This window comes from Harpegnathos saltator, unplaced genomic scaffold, assembly GCF_003227715.2.
Source record: "Harpegnathos saltator strain DR-91 unplaced genomic scaffold, Hsal_v8.6 scaffold436, whole genome shotgun sequence".
In the NCBI taxonomy this organism is placed as follows: Eukaryota; Metazoa; Arthropoda; class Insecta; order Hymenoptera; family Formicidae; genus Harpegnathos; species Harpegnathos saltator.
The window spans coordinates 1,367,935-1,386,590 of NW_020230246.1; positions in this window are offsets into that span (position 1 = coordinate 1,367,935).

Below are 18,656 nucleotides of genomic sequence, written 5' to 3' on the forward strand. Positions count from 1 at the left end.
TGCCGAGTTCCTCGGCAAGCAGGTCAGCGGAGGGCCCAGCGTTGAAGCCAGGCACCTCAATAAGTAAGGCCCCATTACGGGCCGTTCTAATCTTTAGGGCACCTGGGATGCCAACATACGCCGGTTTGATCCGGCGCCTGGCCTCAATCATGATTTCCTTGTAGGAATCCTTTGGACAAGTGACCGTAACGGCCGCCGATCTGGGCGGCCTCTGCACCACTGCCACTTTCTTCGAGACCTTGGTAGGCTGAGGAAGAGGGGGCTTGGGGACTTTCCTTTTTTTCTCCTGCCTCTTCAACTTCCTCTTCTCTTTCGGTCCCCTCACAAGGGTCTATCCTTCGTCCTTTGGCGTCTCGACGGGTTTGGTTCTGAGTTGTTTAGTCGGTTATTGAGCCCCGCTTGCTGCTGTCCACCGCTACTCCGAGTCTCTTTCCCTGCGACATTCACCATCTGGGCGTACGTCCTCTTTCCTTCCTGGGACGAGGGTTGAGCTGGTCCCGATTTCGTCGGTTCCCACTTTTTACCTTTCCTTCTCCCCAGTGGCTGGCCTCTCTCGTCTCTCCTTCTCCCTCTTCCTCCTCCTTCTCCTCGCCTGGGTCTCTGTCCCGCTGGCCCCCAGCTACCCGCCCTTCGCCCCCCCTCTCCCCCCCTCTCGGATTGGCTTTCGCCTTTCCGGTCGGGGAGAGAGTGGGATCGGGGGCAACGGCGCACACCGCCGATCCAGTGGACTTCCTCCCAGGTTTTCCCCTCTCCATCGCCACTGTCCTCTCTCCTAATATTTCTTGGATCTTACCTGATAGGAACGGGTGTACTTCCCCCTCAGGGTCCAGGCCATCCCTTGCGTCCACATGCGCGATCAGCTCGTTCGTCAGCCTACTATATGTTTCTTTGGACGCTACGTCCAGGTTCCTAATCGCCATGTCCTCGTCCAGGTCCTTTCTCACCCCCTGGATTGGGGGTCTTTGGACCGCTACCGGGGCAGTGACGTGTTCTTTCGAGAAGAAGTCCAGGTTGTCGTTATAGGACTTTATCTCGCCACCCTCCATCTCCGCTTCCACAGAGAAGTTGGATGATTCCTGGATAGGAGGCCTAACCACCTTCCTCTTCTTCTTTCGCCTAGGCTCCTCCCTTCCTTCCAGGTCGGACGCAGAGGAACTACTACCAACAGTCACCTCCGCGTAAGACCTGTGTTTTTTGCTGGGTCGAGTCGGTGTTGGCACGGCGCCGGTGGACTGCTTCGCCGCACTATGTTCCTCGAGTAGCCTCCTATTCTCGACCCGTTGCTTCCGATTCTGCTCCCGTATCCCCTCCAACTCCGCTTCAATGGTAGTCCTGTCGTCCCTGCCTCCTTCCTTGGCCGCGATACTAACAATCAATGTTTGAAGGATCGCCTGGGAGACAGCCACAGAGCGATTTATTAGTGACACGAAGGTCCCCTACAGCGTCTTGGATCTTCGTGCCACCAACTTTAGCGCACCAAGCGCTCGGCCCGCCTCCGAGGCTAGCTCAGGTGCCGCTGCTTCGCGAAGCAACGCGGTTGTGCTAGCGTCTTTATAGACCTTCTCCATAGGGCGCGTATCCACAAGGGACCACAGCATCCCTCTGCTGAGGAGGTCCATTATCTCCCTCTCGAGATTTCTCTCCTCCTCTAATTTCCTTCTGGCCGCTTCAGCCTCCCTTTTCTCCCGCAGGCCTACCCCCAACCCGGTGGTGGGTTTTCTGCCTCGCGGGTCTCTTTCCCTGACCAGGATAGGCTCAGGAGTCTGTTGCCTCTTGGGAGTTGAAGTTCCCACTGAGACGACTGAGCTACTGCTCGTCATCGTCTCCCTCCTTCTTTTTTCTCTATCCTGGGTCCCAGTCCCGCTCGTTCCAGGTCTTTCGGATACAGAGACCGCTGCTGCAATGGATTTGGACCCTTTGGTGACACCAGCCTTGTCGTTGGTATTGACGACAGATCTCTTGGTGGCCTTGGAGACGAATCTACCCAACTCGTCCCTTACCATCTTTGATCTCTGGGAGAGCAACACGTCGGCCACTATCCTCGGCTTTCCCCCATTTATGCCGACCGCGGTCGCGTCCGCGTCCCTTCCCCCGGATGCCATTTGCCTCCCTCTCTTGCTAGAGAGAGGGCCTGGCCTGTACTTAACTGGCGTCTTGCCGGTGGTATTGGCGCCGTCGCCTTGGGCCAGATCCTGTCCTTCGGTAGACGGTCCGTCTTCCGCACGGAGATCCGCCTCGCTCTCCCCCCGGTGGGAGAGGCGCATCTCGCCTTCCGGTGAGGGTTTATTTCTCCCGGAGCGTGGTCGCCCCTCTTCGCACCGAGGGCTCACGGAGCGAATCCCCCGGTGGGTACCGCTCATCTGGCGGGTGTTCGCCAGGGACAAAGCTCCCACGGTGCGCGGCAACCCTTTCTTATTGTCCCGAGGGTCCGCTCTACTCGCTCCCCGGCAGGAGCGGTCTCTCCGGCATTGCTGCTCGGAGTAGGATACGGCTACGTCAGGTACGTAGTCCGGATCCTTGTCGGCAGATGTACAGCAGTTGTCACTACTGTCATCTGTTCCCCGAGTTCTGTTCCTAATGGAGCTGTTATTGGATTCTGGCCTGTCGTCTGTTGACATGTCAAGGGTCAGGCCCGAGCCCCCAGCATGACGCTTCACAGTCGTAATTTCCTCATGAACGCCCGTGGTCAACGCTCGTGACGGCCCGTCGCAGGATGACGACGTGGGGGGACCGGGACAATATCCCCAACCTCACGCCGGTTTTCGGCTCCGAGTACCGGAATGTGTTGCTCAGTTGTCGTCATAGTTAGTCCATCCAATGTAAGGTTGTTACGAGCCCTACCCACTCGGGTTTGATTTCGGGGTTTTCTTTCCCCTAGACTGGCTGTCTTCACCAGGCTAACGAGACCGCTCTGCCCGCGCTGTAGGGACCTTTGGATCGTACGAGTTCGGTCCTCCAGTCCCTGGAAAAAACCTGGAGGCAGCTGCCCATCCAGGAGTATTATGAACGCTCTTAGTCTGGCCCCTCCGTACAGGTCACCCCGGCATAGTAGAACCTGCCAGGGGGTCGAAACCCTTCGCCGGTACATTCCTGTACATCATTGAGGCACGCAAGCTCCTCCACCACGTCAAGGTGGCGTCCACGGGGGAGTCGCAAGTGGACCCTCATCTATGCGAACCTGGCGCACCATGGGGACATATTAGCCTTGTCCCGGATAATGCGGGAGCTCTACCCGGGATCGACGACCTTTTCCCGCCGCACTGGTGGGACTAAAAATGAATACCCAATTTAAAACAGACAATACAGTTTCGGCTATTTTTTCATCGCCGGATACGGACGAGGTGCTCCAGGGCACTGAGGCCGCCGGTACCTCCCACTCGCAGGGAGATTTTTTTGGAAAAGATGGAGATACGGTGTCCCGCGGCGAAGGACGGGCTTCTGCTCCCGCGGAAAGATTTGTCGGTGGACCTCCACGTGGAGAGGCCACAAACATGGGTTCTACCACCGACCCCCCTGGCAGCTTGCTGGAAGAACCGCCTCGACCGCGGGGCTGGTTACGGGAGGAAGCAGAGCGACCACGCAACGGGGGAAAGACCCTGGCGACCAGCAGCGAGAAGCATCGCCTCCACCGGGAGGTTGGCGAGGCGATCCTCCGGGGCGAAGAGAGGCGGCCGCCCAATGCGGGAGCGGAATCCTCGAGGACAGGGACAGCATTTTTGCCAGGTCCCTGAGGAGTAATCAGACTGACCCCCTCCTGAACAAGAGGGAGGGCACAAACGCGGAGTAAAAAGGGGACCATCACTGGGAAACCGGTGGCAGTCTCCAATGTTCTTCTGCTCACAGGTATTGGAACAAGGGTGGTTATCCAAAAGGTCCAGAAGTTAACGACACCCGGCAAGAGACGGAGGCAGGAGAACGCAAGCGGGAACTCCACCTCGGTAACGGAAGTACCGCTGCTGGAGCCCATAAAGAGAGGAAGTGGACGACTACACCCCACGTATGAAGGCGCTGGCATACGTCAACGTAAGGAGGAGGAGAGGGTGAAAAAGAGGGAGGAGGATAGGAGGCGCCTGGAGCAGGAGGTGGGGGAACTCCCCAGCAGGGGCATGATCCGTTCAGAAATGGACAAGCGCCCCGTTGAGGAGGTTTACAGAGACCCAGCATCCAGGGCGATCTTCAAGGAGGCCAGGTCGGCAGAGCTGGCCTCGGAGGTCGGACGCGCACTCAGCGCAGTCTGGCTGGTAGCACGCAGGTCGAAAACCCCTAAGGGGACCTGCGTGGCGCTGCTGAACCGCACTGTCGCGTCCTCCGAGGCCGCTCTGTCGACCTTGATAGCCAGGGTCGCAGCCCAGTATGGAGCGGGAGATTTCATCTCGGAAGCGAGACAGGAGATGGGGGATTTAAGAGAGGAGTTGAGGAGGCTTCGGGTTGAAAACCGGCACTTGCAGGAAGAGCTGCAGGCCAGGGAGGCTAACGCTGGACTTCCCGGCTCCTGTTCCTGCTCCCACAACTCCCAGAAGGAGGATCTACGCGGAGGTTGCAACATCGAGGCCAGAAAGAACGAGAAAGAGGAGACGGGTAGCGGGGGGCGGAAGGAGAAACTAATCTTTCCACATTCTTCTTCAAGCTCGTCGGAACATGGGAGGGGGCGGGACCACGCCTCCGGCGGGGTGCCGTCTTTAACGACAACCTGCCGGAGGAGGCACCACCTCCTGCGTTCAGGCCACCCTTCTAGTTGCAAAAAGCCCTGGACGATTCTCTAGCCATCCTGGGGCTGTCCTCTCAGGGGAGGCGGAATACTGGAGATTCTCCGGTGAGATCAACCGCCTCCTCGATGAGAGGACGAGGCTCCGAGGACCAAAGAGGACAGAGCAACCCCCACCCAGGAGCCACTGAGTTCCCCTCTCCCTGCCCCGATTTCTCCGGGTGGGGGACTAAGGCCCTACCAGGCGGAGATGGGGGCGTGGAGGGAGGAACACCATTGGCGCCAAAGACGGAGGCCAGCCGGAGGAGGACAAAGAAGGGGACAGGGCAAAGGCGGCGGCAGCGGCAGCAGCAGCAGCAGGTGACTGCGGGTGTGGTAGCGGCTGTTACCCCAGCGCCGGACCGGAAAGGAGCTGCCAAGGCGGGCTCGGCGGTCACTGCAGCTGGGAGGAAGGTGGAATCAGTCAACATCGTAGCTGGTAAAAAGTTCACCCGCAAGGAAACAAATGGGACCCCACAGAGGAGGATAGCAAAGGAGGTTCCTCCTCCCAAGGAGGGACTCCTGGATATTCTCTTCCCGAGAATGGAAGGGGGCCCCTAGATCCCAGCTCCCGAGTGGCAGGAGGAGGACTGGGACGAGGACCTGGAGGTCTCTCCAGAGGAGTTTACCATGGTCAGGAAAAAGCTCGGGGCCAAAGGCAAAGCACCTGGCTCCGATACTATACTTGGCCGCGCCTGGGCTCTCGCCCTCGGTAAGGGGAACCTGTTCACAGCCATGCGGGACACGTTCAATGGGTACCTCAGGGAGCGGGTATTCCCCCCAGAGTGGACGAGGGCCAACCTGGTCTATCTCCCGAAGGAGGAAAGTGCCCGGTGATGCGACGACCTTTAGGCCGATATACCTGCTGGACGAGGCGGGCAAGATGTTCGAACGCATCATTGCCGACCACCTCGTCCAGCATCTGTCCTTGGAGGGGTCAAACTTCAACGACCACCAATACGGGTTCAGGCCCGGACGGTCCACGCTGGACGCTATCCAACGGGTCTGGGACCTGACCCGGGTGGTTGTGGAGAGGGACGGCGAGGTGTTGTTGGCGGTGTCCTTCGACATTACCAACACCTTCAACACCCTGTCCTAGCCGGAGATTGGGCGGGCCCTCAAATATCACGGGATGCCCGCCTATCACCGGCGCATCCTGTCGGCCTACATCGGGGGCAGGGACCTCGCCTACTCGGGGAGAGGCGGGATCCAGGGTCGGCACGTCATGGAGCGTGGTGTTCCGCAGGGGTCAATTCTCGGCCCTCTGCTATGGGACATTATGTTCGACTGGGTGCTTCGCTCTCCTCTTCCCCTGGCTGCCACGTCATCTGCTACGCAGATGACACGTTAATGATGGCCGGGGATAGGTGACCATATGTACTCTTTTAAGAATATATGTACTCTTTTTAGGTGGTAAAAAGAGTACTCTCTACTTTTTACGTATCGTGCTCTTGTATATACTCTTTTTTCATAACGTTAATTATACTTTGTCGATATAAATGACCAGAAAGCAGACTTCGGTGACGTTTTTGTCACTCACAGCATTTGAGCGCCGCGAGCGCCAATATCGATTATGTGTAGAGGTTCTGCGCAACTACCGAGCCACAATGCAAACATAGAAAGAGTGTCCAGTATGATATACGCTCAATGGACTGATGAAAGAAATAGGTTTACTGTTGACTCGGTGAAAAGTTTATTAATGGTTAAATATAATTATAAAGAATTTAATTGTTCTGAATTTTACGATTATTGTCTAAACAATAAGAAATTGTGAAAGCGATGTATGGAGTAGTGCAAAATATAATTATAAAATATCTTAATAATGAAGAATAAAATATGTGTCCAACAATTTCTCGGTTTATTTAGTACCCACTATGTTTTATTTTAAATATTGTACCTAGTAATCCATTGTTCATTGTACCAGATAAAATAAAAAACTCATTTTGACGTCAAAATGACATAATTTTTATATTATTTGACGTCACCTTGACTTTTATATAATTTTGTATTCTACTTACTGTACTCTTTTGGGACCATAATTAGTACTCTTTTATACACTTTTTTTGCCCGTCTTTTACTCTTTTTTCATGACTGGGATATGGTCACCCTAGCCGGGGGGAGAAGCCCGCCTCCGAACGGCACTGCACTCCGTGGTGGAAGCCATCTCTGAAGTCTGAAGGTGGCGCCCCAAAAGACAGAGGCCGTCTTCTTTCACGGCGGCAGCCGTAGGGTGCCGCCGGAGACCCGGGTCCTGGTGGACGAAGACCGCGTCCGCGTCGAACCCACGATCAAGTATCTGGGCCCGACGCTGGACGGCCGGTGGGATTTTGGGGCCCACTTCAAGGGCTTGGTTTCCCGGGTCCGAAAAGCAGGCCTGGCTCTAGCCGGTCTATTGAAGACCCCAGGAGGGCCCTGAATGGCACGCTCGCTACCTCTATATAGATATGGTGCTCTCGATCGCCCCTACTGGCGCCGGAGCGCCCATATGGGCGCCCCGGCTTATGGCCTCCGGCCGCAGCAAGGCGCTCCTGCACCAAGACACCGCGGTCAGTGGTCGTGAAGGTGATTCGGGGGTACCGCACCGTCTCGTACAGGGCGCCTACGGCCCAGGCTGGCTCCCCCCAGTGGAGCTCCTAGCCGAACAGAGGCACACTCTCTACTGGAGGGTGAAGGAGCTCCGCGAGGAAGGGGAGGGTTTGTCGACCAGGGATCTGAAGGCCCTAAGATCCTAGGCCGAGGCCCGAGTCCTGGAACGGTGGCCGGCCATACTGGCCGACCTCCGAGGATTCAGGCTTCGAACGGTCGAGGCCGTCTGCCCCTGCCTGCCAGAAATGGCGGGCAGGAGGGGACGCGGACTCACTTTCCACATGGTGCAGGTGCTGACTGGGCATGGATGCTTCGGTCGCTACCTGCGCCGGATTGGAAGGGAACCAACTGCGGGGTGTCACCACTGCCCGACGCGGGAGGACACGGTTCAGCACACTCTGGCGGAATGCCAGGCGTGGGGCGAGCAGCGCCGTATCCTTGCCCGGGCGGTGGGGTGTCAAGGGGGGGCCCTATCGCTCCCGCGCATGCTTAACACTACGTTTACCGACATTTTTGCATACCTATCTTTACGGACACTCGTCAAATTGACGGGTACAGGAAACTACATATTTTCTTTAGAAAAAACGATTAATTTAATTTAAAAACAATTACAATCTTAAGGAACTTAATATAAGTTAATTAAATCCGTTACGATTGCATAAATAAATACAAACTTATACACTTTGACAAGAACTCAACGACTATGGATCGTTTTAGTCTCGAGCCTATCGCTTTGTGTTTACGCTTCGGCACGTACGATTGACATTGCACACGAAACATATCACTTTCTTTGACGGACCACGGCACTTTGAAGTCGGATTCGATGCCATCGAAAGATATTTACGTTGAATTTTGATTCTTATTCAGTATCTGCGTTCTAACTACGTTTATATTTATCATCAGAAAAATAATTTCATGAAGAAAAAACCGGTTGATTACGATTAACTATAAAACTAGCTTACCCGTCATTTTGACGGGCATCCGAAAAGATAGGTATTGTTACGTCCTGCGAACTACGGACTATTATTTAAAAAATCTTTTTTTTCTTTTTCAATCTCCTTTCGAACTTCTATTCTCCTAATATAACTATATAATAGGAATATGTACATATATAAATATAAAATAGGAAACAGACACGTCTGGCAAACAGCCGTTGCGCCAAATGAAAGGCGATTTAGGAAAATTTCATAACAGGAAACAGTGCCCTATAAAAATTTACACGTCTTCGTTGAAAGTTTATATCTGTGTAGTGTTCGCCAAGAGTGTTCATCAGCCTAGCTATAAAATTTGAAACTCTGCGCTAACAAACCTTAGTAAAACAAAGCAACTCAGAGCATTCCTGCTCTAAAACTTGAAACTTACATCTTCCTAATCCAAATCCATATGCGCCCTATCAGTCAACCAACAAAGCCTACTTTACTGATGGTCATTAAATCTTATCTCAACCCTTGATTTACGGCATTCTGACTTTTCCAGCCGGCCATTTGTATACATCTCTCTCTCACAGGAATCCACCATCATCGCACTTGTCATGCCTAATCAATTCCGCCAATCAAACCAATCCACCCAACTAAGAGACATCAACGCTCCACCACTTAGCCCTTCTATATTCATGTGTCCAAGCCTCCCACGAGATCTTTTAACCTCATCCTTAATTTTTAATGGCTAAGACTTTTTCCCACTAAGACCAATTCACCCTTTCCTCAAAGGCCATCTCTCTACCCACCCTGATAGCTTCTGCCTCTGATCATCGGTATAAAAACCGCGGTAATCCGCCTCCGCGGACCCCAAAAAGGGCAGACACACTCTCTCACTCAGATATTCGGAACTCAGAAATTGAGCACATAGATATTCTGCTTTTGAGCATTCAGAATTTAGAAGTCAGATTTCATGTATTCTAGATTCAGATTCAAAAGAGATCCGGACATTCAGATATTCAGCTAGTATTTGAACACTCAAAAATTTAGATTCCGAGATTCATATATCCGAGTTTGTGCAAATAGTGATTGTGCCATAATTTGACAACCGGAAGGGAGTGGGCGAACACAACCCAACCTACCGAGCAGGAGCTACTAACCAACAACTTTTATTTTTTTGTTCACCTCCCGGATAACAGGAATCAGCAGTAAGTTTCGTTTTCTTTTATGCTCTTATTTATTAGTTCCACCCGTTTATTGAAATCCATTTTTAGTTGGCCATTATTATTATTCCGTGGTATCCATTCCACAAGTCCTCCGTTTTTTCGAGACGGTGTGCGAGATTAGACATCCCTATGAATTTGAACACCAACTGCAATATCTCCGTTCCATTATAAATATTTCGCTCGAAACTGATTACCACCCAGACCCGACATATCTACCCCCTTTCTTACTCCGTTTACCCTTTAGTCCTCCCTCTTCTCCTACATGCGCCTCCACTCCTTCTACCGAAAAACGAACCGCTCGTCGTACATCAGTGACCGAGTAAAGGGACCCGTCGTGTTCCTGACCCGTTCCCTGACACGCGTGTACGAACGAGGTTCGCCTTTCCTGCGAACGAAAAGGTTGCGCTCCTCCTCTAGGACGTAACATACCAAAATTTTGGGGGCTCGTCCGGAATGATGAGAGTGACTGTTGGAAAAGTGTATGAATAACGCGGTCTAAATCTAATAAAGACGAGGTGGAAAAAACTTTCCGCGGAGCTGTCGAAAACACACCACTTCGTCGTCCTCGCGAGTTAGAATCACCGGAACAACCTCAACATACATCTACACCATTCGTGCCACACAACCAACAAACTACCTCTAATATCCCTGAAACATTTCCTGCACCTATATCTGATGTCGATACTCCAACCATCCGAAAAATTTTGAGTGATAGCCCACTCTCTCTTAGCGCATTTGATATAACGATTCACCTCAAAGAACTAATAAACCCCCGAGTCCTATCGCAGAAGTATCTGTCGAAGAAACTAGTTTTTGCGCCGAACCTACGCAGTTTAAATCTTTTGATAATTCCTTATATTCCTTCCGTCTGGTTGTCGCAGAAAGCGAAATTGATCCTAGCAGTAAACTTACGGTAAAAGATCTTACGGAACAAGGCAGTCTAAAAGAACAATCTAATTTAAAACCTATTACAACTGCAGAAACCATGAACAATAACGTAGCAACAAATAACTCTTCCGCTACTTTACAATATGCCGTAGAGACCATTTCCTTCTTTGATGGTCAAAACCTACTTGTAGAATATTTTATAGAAGGATGTGAATTAGCAAAATCTATGTTACCGCCCGAGAACGAAAAATATTTGACTAAAATAATCCAAACAAATACACCGCCGACGCTCGTCATTCTGTACAAGACCAGGATTTCTCGCGGATTAGTCAATTAACAAGTTTTTTGAAACATGTATACGGCTTTTCTAAAAGTTTGATTCAATTTCAACTTGAATTAGGAAATTACCAACGGCCGATGAAACGGTACTTACATACGCAAACAGAACGAAAGCAATAGGCAAAGATATATTAGAAGCACACCGAACCACGAATAACGGAGCAATAGATCGCTCTTATAAAACATCATTAGAAAATGAATTGGTTCACAGTTTTATCAGAGGGCTGAAGCCCGAAATAGAGCAAAGAATTGCCAGAAATTTAGATGTAACCGCAACCGTAGAAGAAGCTTTAAGAATTGAAAAAGAATTACAGGATATTTCCGAAATACGCGAGTTGCAAGGTTTTCAAGCCGATACAGATTTGTGTCAAATATGTAAAAAATCCGGTCACACAGCAGATAAATGTAAACTGATACTACAAAATACAACAAAATCCTTGGGGACCGAAATTTGAGTCTGTCAAATTTACAAAAACAGAGGCCATAGCGCAGATAAATGTCGATTGCGAGAAGCTATCGGACAAAAACCAGTAAAAACTGTACAAAGTAGTTTCGTTTCATGTCAAATATGCTCTAAACCCAGTCATACTGCTCAAAATTGTCGGTCACTTAATAATCAACAGGTTAATTGTCAAAATTGCCAGAGACCTGGTTATGTTTCTAGAGATTGTAGAAGTAATTCATCTAATTTTACTAATGTTATTTGTCAAATGTGCAATAAACCAGGTCATAACGCGAATAATTGTTATTCGAATTCTAATCGAAATAGTATCCCTAAAAACGAAGTATGTCAATGGTGCGGGCGACGTGGACATCAAGCATCTCAATGTAGAGAAAGACAAGTTATTAATAGAAATTCTCCGAGAAATAACATCCAAATTATTTGTCAAATCTGCAATAGAACGGGACATAGTGCTCGTAATTGTCGCGAAAATCGGTCATCGGAAAATACTTCCAACTCTACAACACAAGATTTAGCAAATCAATGTAGATATTGCAAGGAAACGGGGCACACAATAGAAAATTGCATTTTGAGAATCGAAAATAATCGTAAGAAACAGGGAAACTTTCAAGGGTCTCCGACGGCGGGCGCGAACCGGGGAGCCGACGGATCGGGGCGCCCAGTGATGACTGCACTAACAGAAAACACAATAATCGAGCTCCAATAATTAGACCGGTAGAAATTAATTTGAATAAAGAAAGCTGCGTGCCTACTGTTCAGTTAAGTTTAAATGGAAATAGTTATTTTGAAACTTTCATGTTAGATACAGGATCGGGACCCAACCTTATTAAGGAAGCTCGCATTTCAGGAACTCCAGACTTAGATTCAACGCATATATTAAAATTAAACGGAATTAATAATTCACCCGTGTACACTATCGGAAAAATTACTAAGATAATTTTGGGAATTCCTGTCGACTTTCATGTAATTTCCGATGATTTTCCTATTCAATCTTGTGGGATATTAGGTAACGACTTTTTTCAACAAACTAAAGCTAAAATTGATTATTCAAAAGGTCACTTAGAAGTTTTAACCATTAAAATCCCTTTTTATTCACAAGAATCTGTAATAATTCTTGCGCTCTCTAAAGCATTGTTTTTCGTGCGCATTGGAAATCCCTATATTAAAAAGGGATATTTACCCAAGATAACTATAGGAAAAGGTGTAGAAGTAAAATCAACCGGCTTAATAAAAAATATCGACGGAAAGGCTTACACTAACGTAATTAATTCTTTGGATACTGAGATAGAAATATTAATACCAACTATCAATATACGACCCGCGATTTTAAAGGATAACGAGAAGGATAACGATATTAAAGATGGAAATATTGAGAATAATAGAGATAACGAAAAACCTAAAGATAAAGGGGAATATATTCTTGACCGCGAAGAAAGAGAACTACGAAATGCGGCATCATGCGACGGCCAAGGTACATTTAATTATATACATATTAACTCACCGGAGGAAAATCTCGCAACCCCTGTCGAATCAAGAAATGTTGAAAACAAAAATTTTGAAAAGGGGAATCAATCTCAACTTCCCCGCCTAGTGACGAAAATTCAGAATAAGAAGCAAGGAGCGACCTTCCATGCTCCTATTAAACAAAAAGAAAAATTTAATCAACAAAAAATATTCGAATCGACTCTTCTTGTAGGATTAGGCAAAGACTTAGATAAGATTTCAAGGGAAAATTCCCAATTCTCCTATCCAAACCACGAACCTCCCGACCAAGGAGACAATTTCCAGATTCCTCGTCCAGGGGAGAAAGTGGGTAACCAGGAGGAAAAATCTCTTGAAATATAATAACTCTTATAATAACTCTAAAGAAAATACTCTGAAAACTAATGAAAGTATATATATTATCGAAGAAGAGTCACACGATAAAATACAATCGCATTATCCAGAATATAATTTCTCAAATGTAACTGAAAAGATATGTACAAAATTTAATAAAACTCAGGAGGGAGTATTCGAGGCTTCCTATGAAAATGTTAAAACTAAAAAAATTAAAAAATACAATGAGAATTATACAGATAGAAATGAAAATATTATAAATGATACTAACTGTACCAGTAATTGATCTGTCAATTTTCCCTCGTAACCGGGAATCTTTACAATCCTTCGACCAAAATAATGCAATTGAATTTAAATGTAATCACGCTTCTAATAACAATACGACAGTTCTAGCTCTCTCAGTCTTAACCACAAATGCTGGTAAGCCTGCAGCCAGTCGATTTCTTGACGAACGGACGAAATATTGACACGACTCAACGATCCGACGGAACAAAACAACAGTACGATATAGACACTGCCACTTATCTCAATAACGTTTTCATTAATTCAAAGTTGCATATAAACGTTATCCAAATAAATTCAACCGACAATCATGATGAAGAACGATTAAACAGACTATTTGACCTAATGGATTTTAAACATTTAAACAAAAACGAAATTAGTAGCATAGTTGCATTAATACAATCTCATCAAGATTGCTTCCATTTGTCTGGAGAACAACTGACTTCGACGCACGTACTGTAACATCGCATACTGACTATAGACGAATATCCAATTAATACAAAACAATATATATTTCCTCAAATTCACGAACAAGAAATTGATAAACAAGTATAAGAACTATTAGCCAATAGTATTATTCGGCCTTCTCAATCGCCGTATAATACTCCAATTTGGATTGTACCCAAAAAGGCAGATCAATTAGGCAATAAGCGATGGCGTATGGTATTGGATTTTCGTTTGTTAAATGATAAGATTATTGGAGATGCTTATCCGTTGCCTAATATAATCGACATCCTAGACCAACTCGGTAGAACTCATATATTTTTCTGTATTTGATTTAGCTTCAGGATTCCATCAAATTGAAATGGATCCTCGCGACAGACATAAAACCGCATTTACCACACCTTTTGGACATTGTAAGTTTAATCATATGCCTTTTGGATTAAAGAATGCTCCTGCAACTTTTCAACGATTAATGGACATCGTTTTATCGGGATTACAAGGACAAGAATCATTTATTTACCTGGATGATATTGTAGTATATGCATCATCTCTAGAAGAACACAAACATAAATTCGAAAAATTAATGCAACGACTCAAATAAGCTAATTTAAAATTACAACCCGATAAATGTCAATTTTTACGCAGAGAAGTCAATTATTTAGGTCATGTGATTAGCAATGGAGGAATGAAAACAGATCCTAAAAAACTAGAAGCTGTACACGAATTTCCAATACTAAAAACACCGAAAAATATTAAATAATTTATGGGATTAGCGGGGTATTACAAAAGATCTATTCCTAAATTTTTTAAATTATCAAGACCTTTAACACAACTAAAAAAGGAAATACCTTTCCAATGGGGATTAGAACAGCAACAATCATTCACAATACTGAAAAACGAATTATATAAGCAACCTGTGCTGCAGTACTCCGATTTCTCAAAATCATTTATTTTAACAACCGACGCATCCGGTTATGCCATAAGCGGAATTCTATCTCAAGGAGTTATTAATAAGGATCGACCTATAGCTTACGCATCTCGTACCTTGAGTGATAATGAAGTAAAATACGATACCTATGAAAAGGAAGCTTTAGCCATAATATACAGGGTGTTATAAAAGTCCGGGAAGAGCAGAATAACTCTAAAAATATGAGTCCTAAAAGAAATGCGAAGCACTGGGTTTTTATTATTTTTCCTGGCTATCTGACGGTGACCTTGTATTTGACCTTGACAATGAACTTGAAGGTCATTTCAAGGTCAGGTCAATTTTTTAAATGGGACTCCATACTTTTGACCCCAAAAATGAAAAAGCGGAAAATTTTACGTTCGGATATGCCCTTAAACACTGCCAAATTTGACCTCTGAAGGTCGCATAAAGGTTTAAGCTTGTTTTAGGCTGAAAACACGAATATCTTCGAAAATGCACCTGCTAGGGAGCAATGTTACGCATAAGAATAAGAATGTAGAAGTCAACGAGGGACATTCAGCCGTGACCTTGCCCTTATTCTCAAGGACATGAGTTAAGATTATTATTAAGGTCAAACCGGACTTTTTTAGGACTGAGAATCCATACTTTTGACTTAAAAGTGTCAAGATTGAAAAATTTTACGTTCGGATATGACGTTTTCAACCTTGACCTTGTTCTTAAGGTTATGTCTCAGTCATATCAAGGTCAATTAATTTTTTAGGTTAGAAACATACGTTTACCCCCCCATAATGTGAAGAGTGAGATTTTACGTTACGTACGAGGTCACATTCCGATTGTTGGTAATTCCTCAATATCGGGCGCCATTTTTGATCGGTCATCTTGAATTTGTAAAATCCAACGTCGGATTCGATTTCAGAAACGACTTCAAAAACTCCTTAAACGAGATCCAATTTTTGTTATTCTTAAATATCGGCCGCTATCTTGAATCGGCCATCTCGAATTTGCAAAATCCGACGTCGGATTCGGTTTTAGCGAGCTCAAAAATCTCAGGATCGGTATCCGAAAAATTTATTCGCCATCGATAAAGTGTATGCTTCAAGGTTTTTATTTGTCTCGATTCTGTCAGTGTCAAACAGATAAAACAAGTCTACAAAATTGGGATCATGATTGTTGTTGGGTAGTTTTCCAAGTTGGGGGTCGTTTTCCAAGTAATTTTCTGCGTAGAATCCGAATCTGAGGTCAGAATTGGCCCATCGTGTCAGGATTTTGAGATATTTGAGGTTATATACTCGAAAAATGGCTTTTTGGGCTACTTTTGAGGTTGTGTATAGGACGCACAAAATTTTTTAGCTCTTTTCTTCTAATTGCATCATTTAGTACTACTCTTTCCCTTCAAAATGAGCTGTCGAATGGTCATCTACGATTTTCCTTGCAAAGTTACGGCCATTTTAAGATAACATGATGAATTCCAAACCCTGCGCCGTTATAGCCCAACAACCTCATGAGCATTCACATTAAATCTGTAAACTTTGAACTATAAACCCGAAAACCTGGACTGAAAACTATATGGGTTTTTGGGGTCGCTGATTACGAATCTAATCTCCGATCGACCCAAAACCTATTAATAGGCTCGGGATAGCACTAGAGATGTCACTTCCGAATGACATCTCTCAACGTTATCTGGGGAGGGGAGAGTGTCGTGAGCGTGGAGCGTCAGATAGTTCAGTGGTCTAGAGCAGTTGCCCGGCAAGCGAAAGACCCGTGTTCGATTCCCGGTCTTAGCAACTACCGCGCTCTCGATATTTTTCTCTGTTCGGAACGAAAAATGAGATGCAGGTCCCGAACGCACGGCGTCCCGTTGCCACCTACTACGCCCTCCTTCTTTCATGGTTAATAGGTTTGGGGTCGATCTGAGATCAGATTTGTAATCAGCGACCCCAAAAACCCATATATACAGTTTTCAGTCCAGGTTTTCGTGTTTATAGTTCAAAGTTTACAGGTTTAATGTGAATGCTCATGAGGTTGTTGAGTTATAACGGCGCAGGGTTTGGAATTCATCATGTTATCTTAAAATGGCCGTTTGCAAGGAAAATCGTAGATGACCATTCAACAGCTCATTTTGAAGGGAAAGAGTTGTACTATATGATGCAATTAGAAGAAAAGAGCTAAAAAATTTTGTGCGTCTTATACATAACCTCAAAAGTAGCCCAAAAAGCCATTTTTCGAGTATATAACCTCAAATATCTCAAAATCCTGACGTGACGGGCCAATTCTGACCTCGGATTCGGATTCTACGCAGAAAATTACTTGGGAAACGACCCCCAGCTGCCCAACAACAAAATCTTGTAGACCAGTGTAATAAATTGTTTTTGAGTTTTCATCGATTTAACTAGTTTCGATGTCATTCTAGTCCGTTTTGAATTATTGTCATATTATTATTAACGATCAATGGTACATTACTTATTATTTTTATTTAAAGGTAAAGAAACCGAATTTTTTATATCAAATTTTTGCAAATTTTTTGTTTTCAATTCCAAATAACTTCTCTTACAGAGCATGAGAGAGTTTTCGCTATTGATGATGAGAGGATGGGGGGATAGACAAAGGTCATACAGTGAAGTGAGATTGCTGTTCAATGAAAACTTTCGTAATGAAGGCGAAGGTATTTCAATATCGACTGTATCTCGCACCATCAGACGATTTGTAGAAACTGGGAGTAATAAAAACCGCCAAAAATCTGGGAAGCTAAGGTCCCAAACGACAGAAGAGCGACAATTTGAAGTAGCACAATCATTTGTTGAAAATCCCAGATTGTCAATTAGAAAAGCATCTCAACAGCTTCAAATGAGTGTATTGTCAATTTCCAAAAATCTAAAGACCATTAAGTTCCACCCCTACAAAATTCATCTCCACCATGAGTTGAATGAGGATGATTTTGACCGCAGGGTACAATTTTCAGACGTTATGATGCAAGGAATTGATCAGCAATCGAACTTTTTGCATAATATCATCTTTTCAGATGAAGCGTCTTTTGAAATTACTGGTAAGGTAAACCGTCATAATTTTAAATATTGGGACAACGAAAATCCTCATTGGATGCTTGAAGCACATACATAGCGACCTCAAAAATTGAATGTTTGAGCAGGTCTTTATGATAATCAAGTGGTTGGGCCTTTTTTTATAAATGGGAATTTGAACTCAGAAACCTATCTGCAGCTTCTAACAGACCAAATTGTTCCATCAATACAGGAGATTGTTGGTGATAATTTTGATGATTGGTTCCAGCAAGATGGGGCACCGCCACATTATTCGGACGCATTGTTCGGAACTATTTAAACGATACTTCCCCTAATCGATGGATAGATAGAAGAGGATCAAATCAAATGGCCATCGAGATCGCCCGAAATTGCACCACTTGATTTCTTTCTTTGGGGCTACATAAAAAATAAAGTTTATTTCACTAAACCTCGTAACCTGGATGAGCTTCAACAACGGATCATAAACGAATGTGCTGCAATACCTCCAGAAATGATAAGGAGTGCGACTGACAATTTGTACGTCCGCTTAGCTGTCAAACGGTCAATGGGGAACATTTTGAACATCTCTTGTAATCTCAGGCCGAGTTACAAGATGCTTTGCTTTCGGTGGCCGGGACTAATTGAACCTTGGCTTCAGTGGTCGGGTTTGAGACACCTTGCCTTCAGCGGTCGGGTTTGAGACACCTTGCCTTCAGTGGTCGGGTTCCGAGCTTTACTTTCAGTAGACTTTACGATCAGTGAAGTAACGTAAAACGCATAATTTTGAGAACAAGGTCAAGTTTGAAAACGTCATATCTGAACGTAAAATTTTTCAATCTTGACACATTTAGGCCAAGAGTATGGATTTTCAGTCCTAATAAAGTGCGATTTGACCTGAATAATAATCTTAATTTATGACCTTGAGAATAAGGGCAAGGTCACGGCTGAATGTCCCTCGTTGACCTCTACATTCTTATTCTTATGCG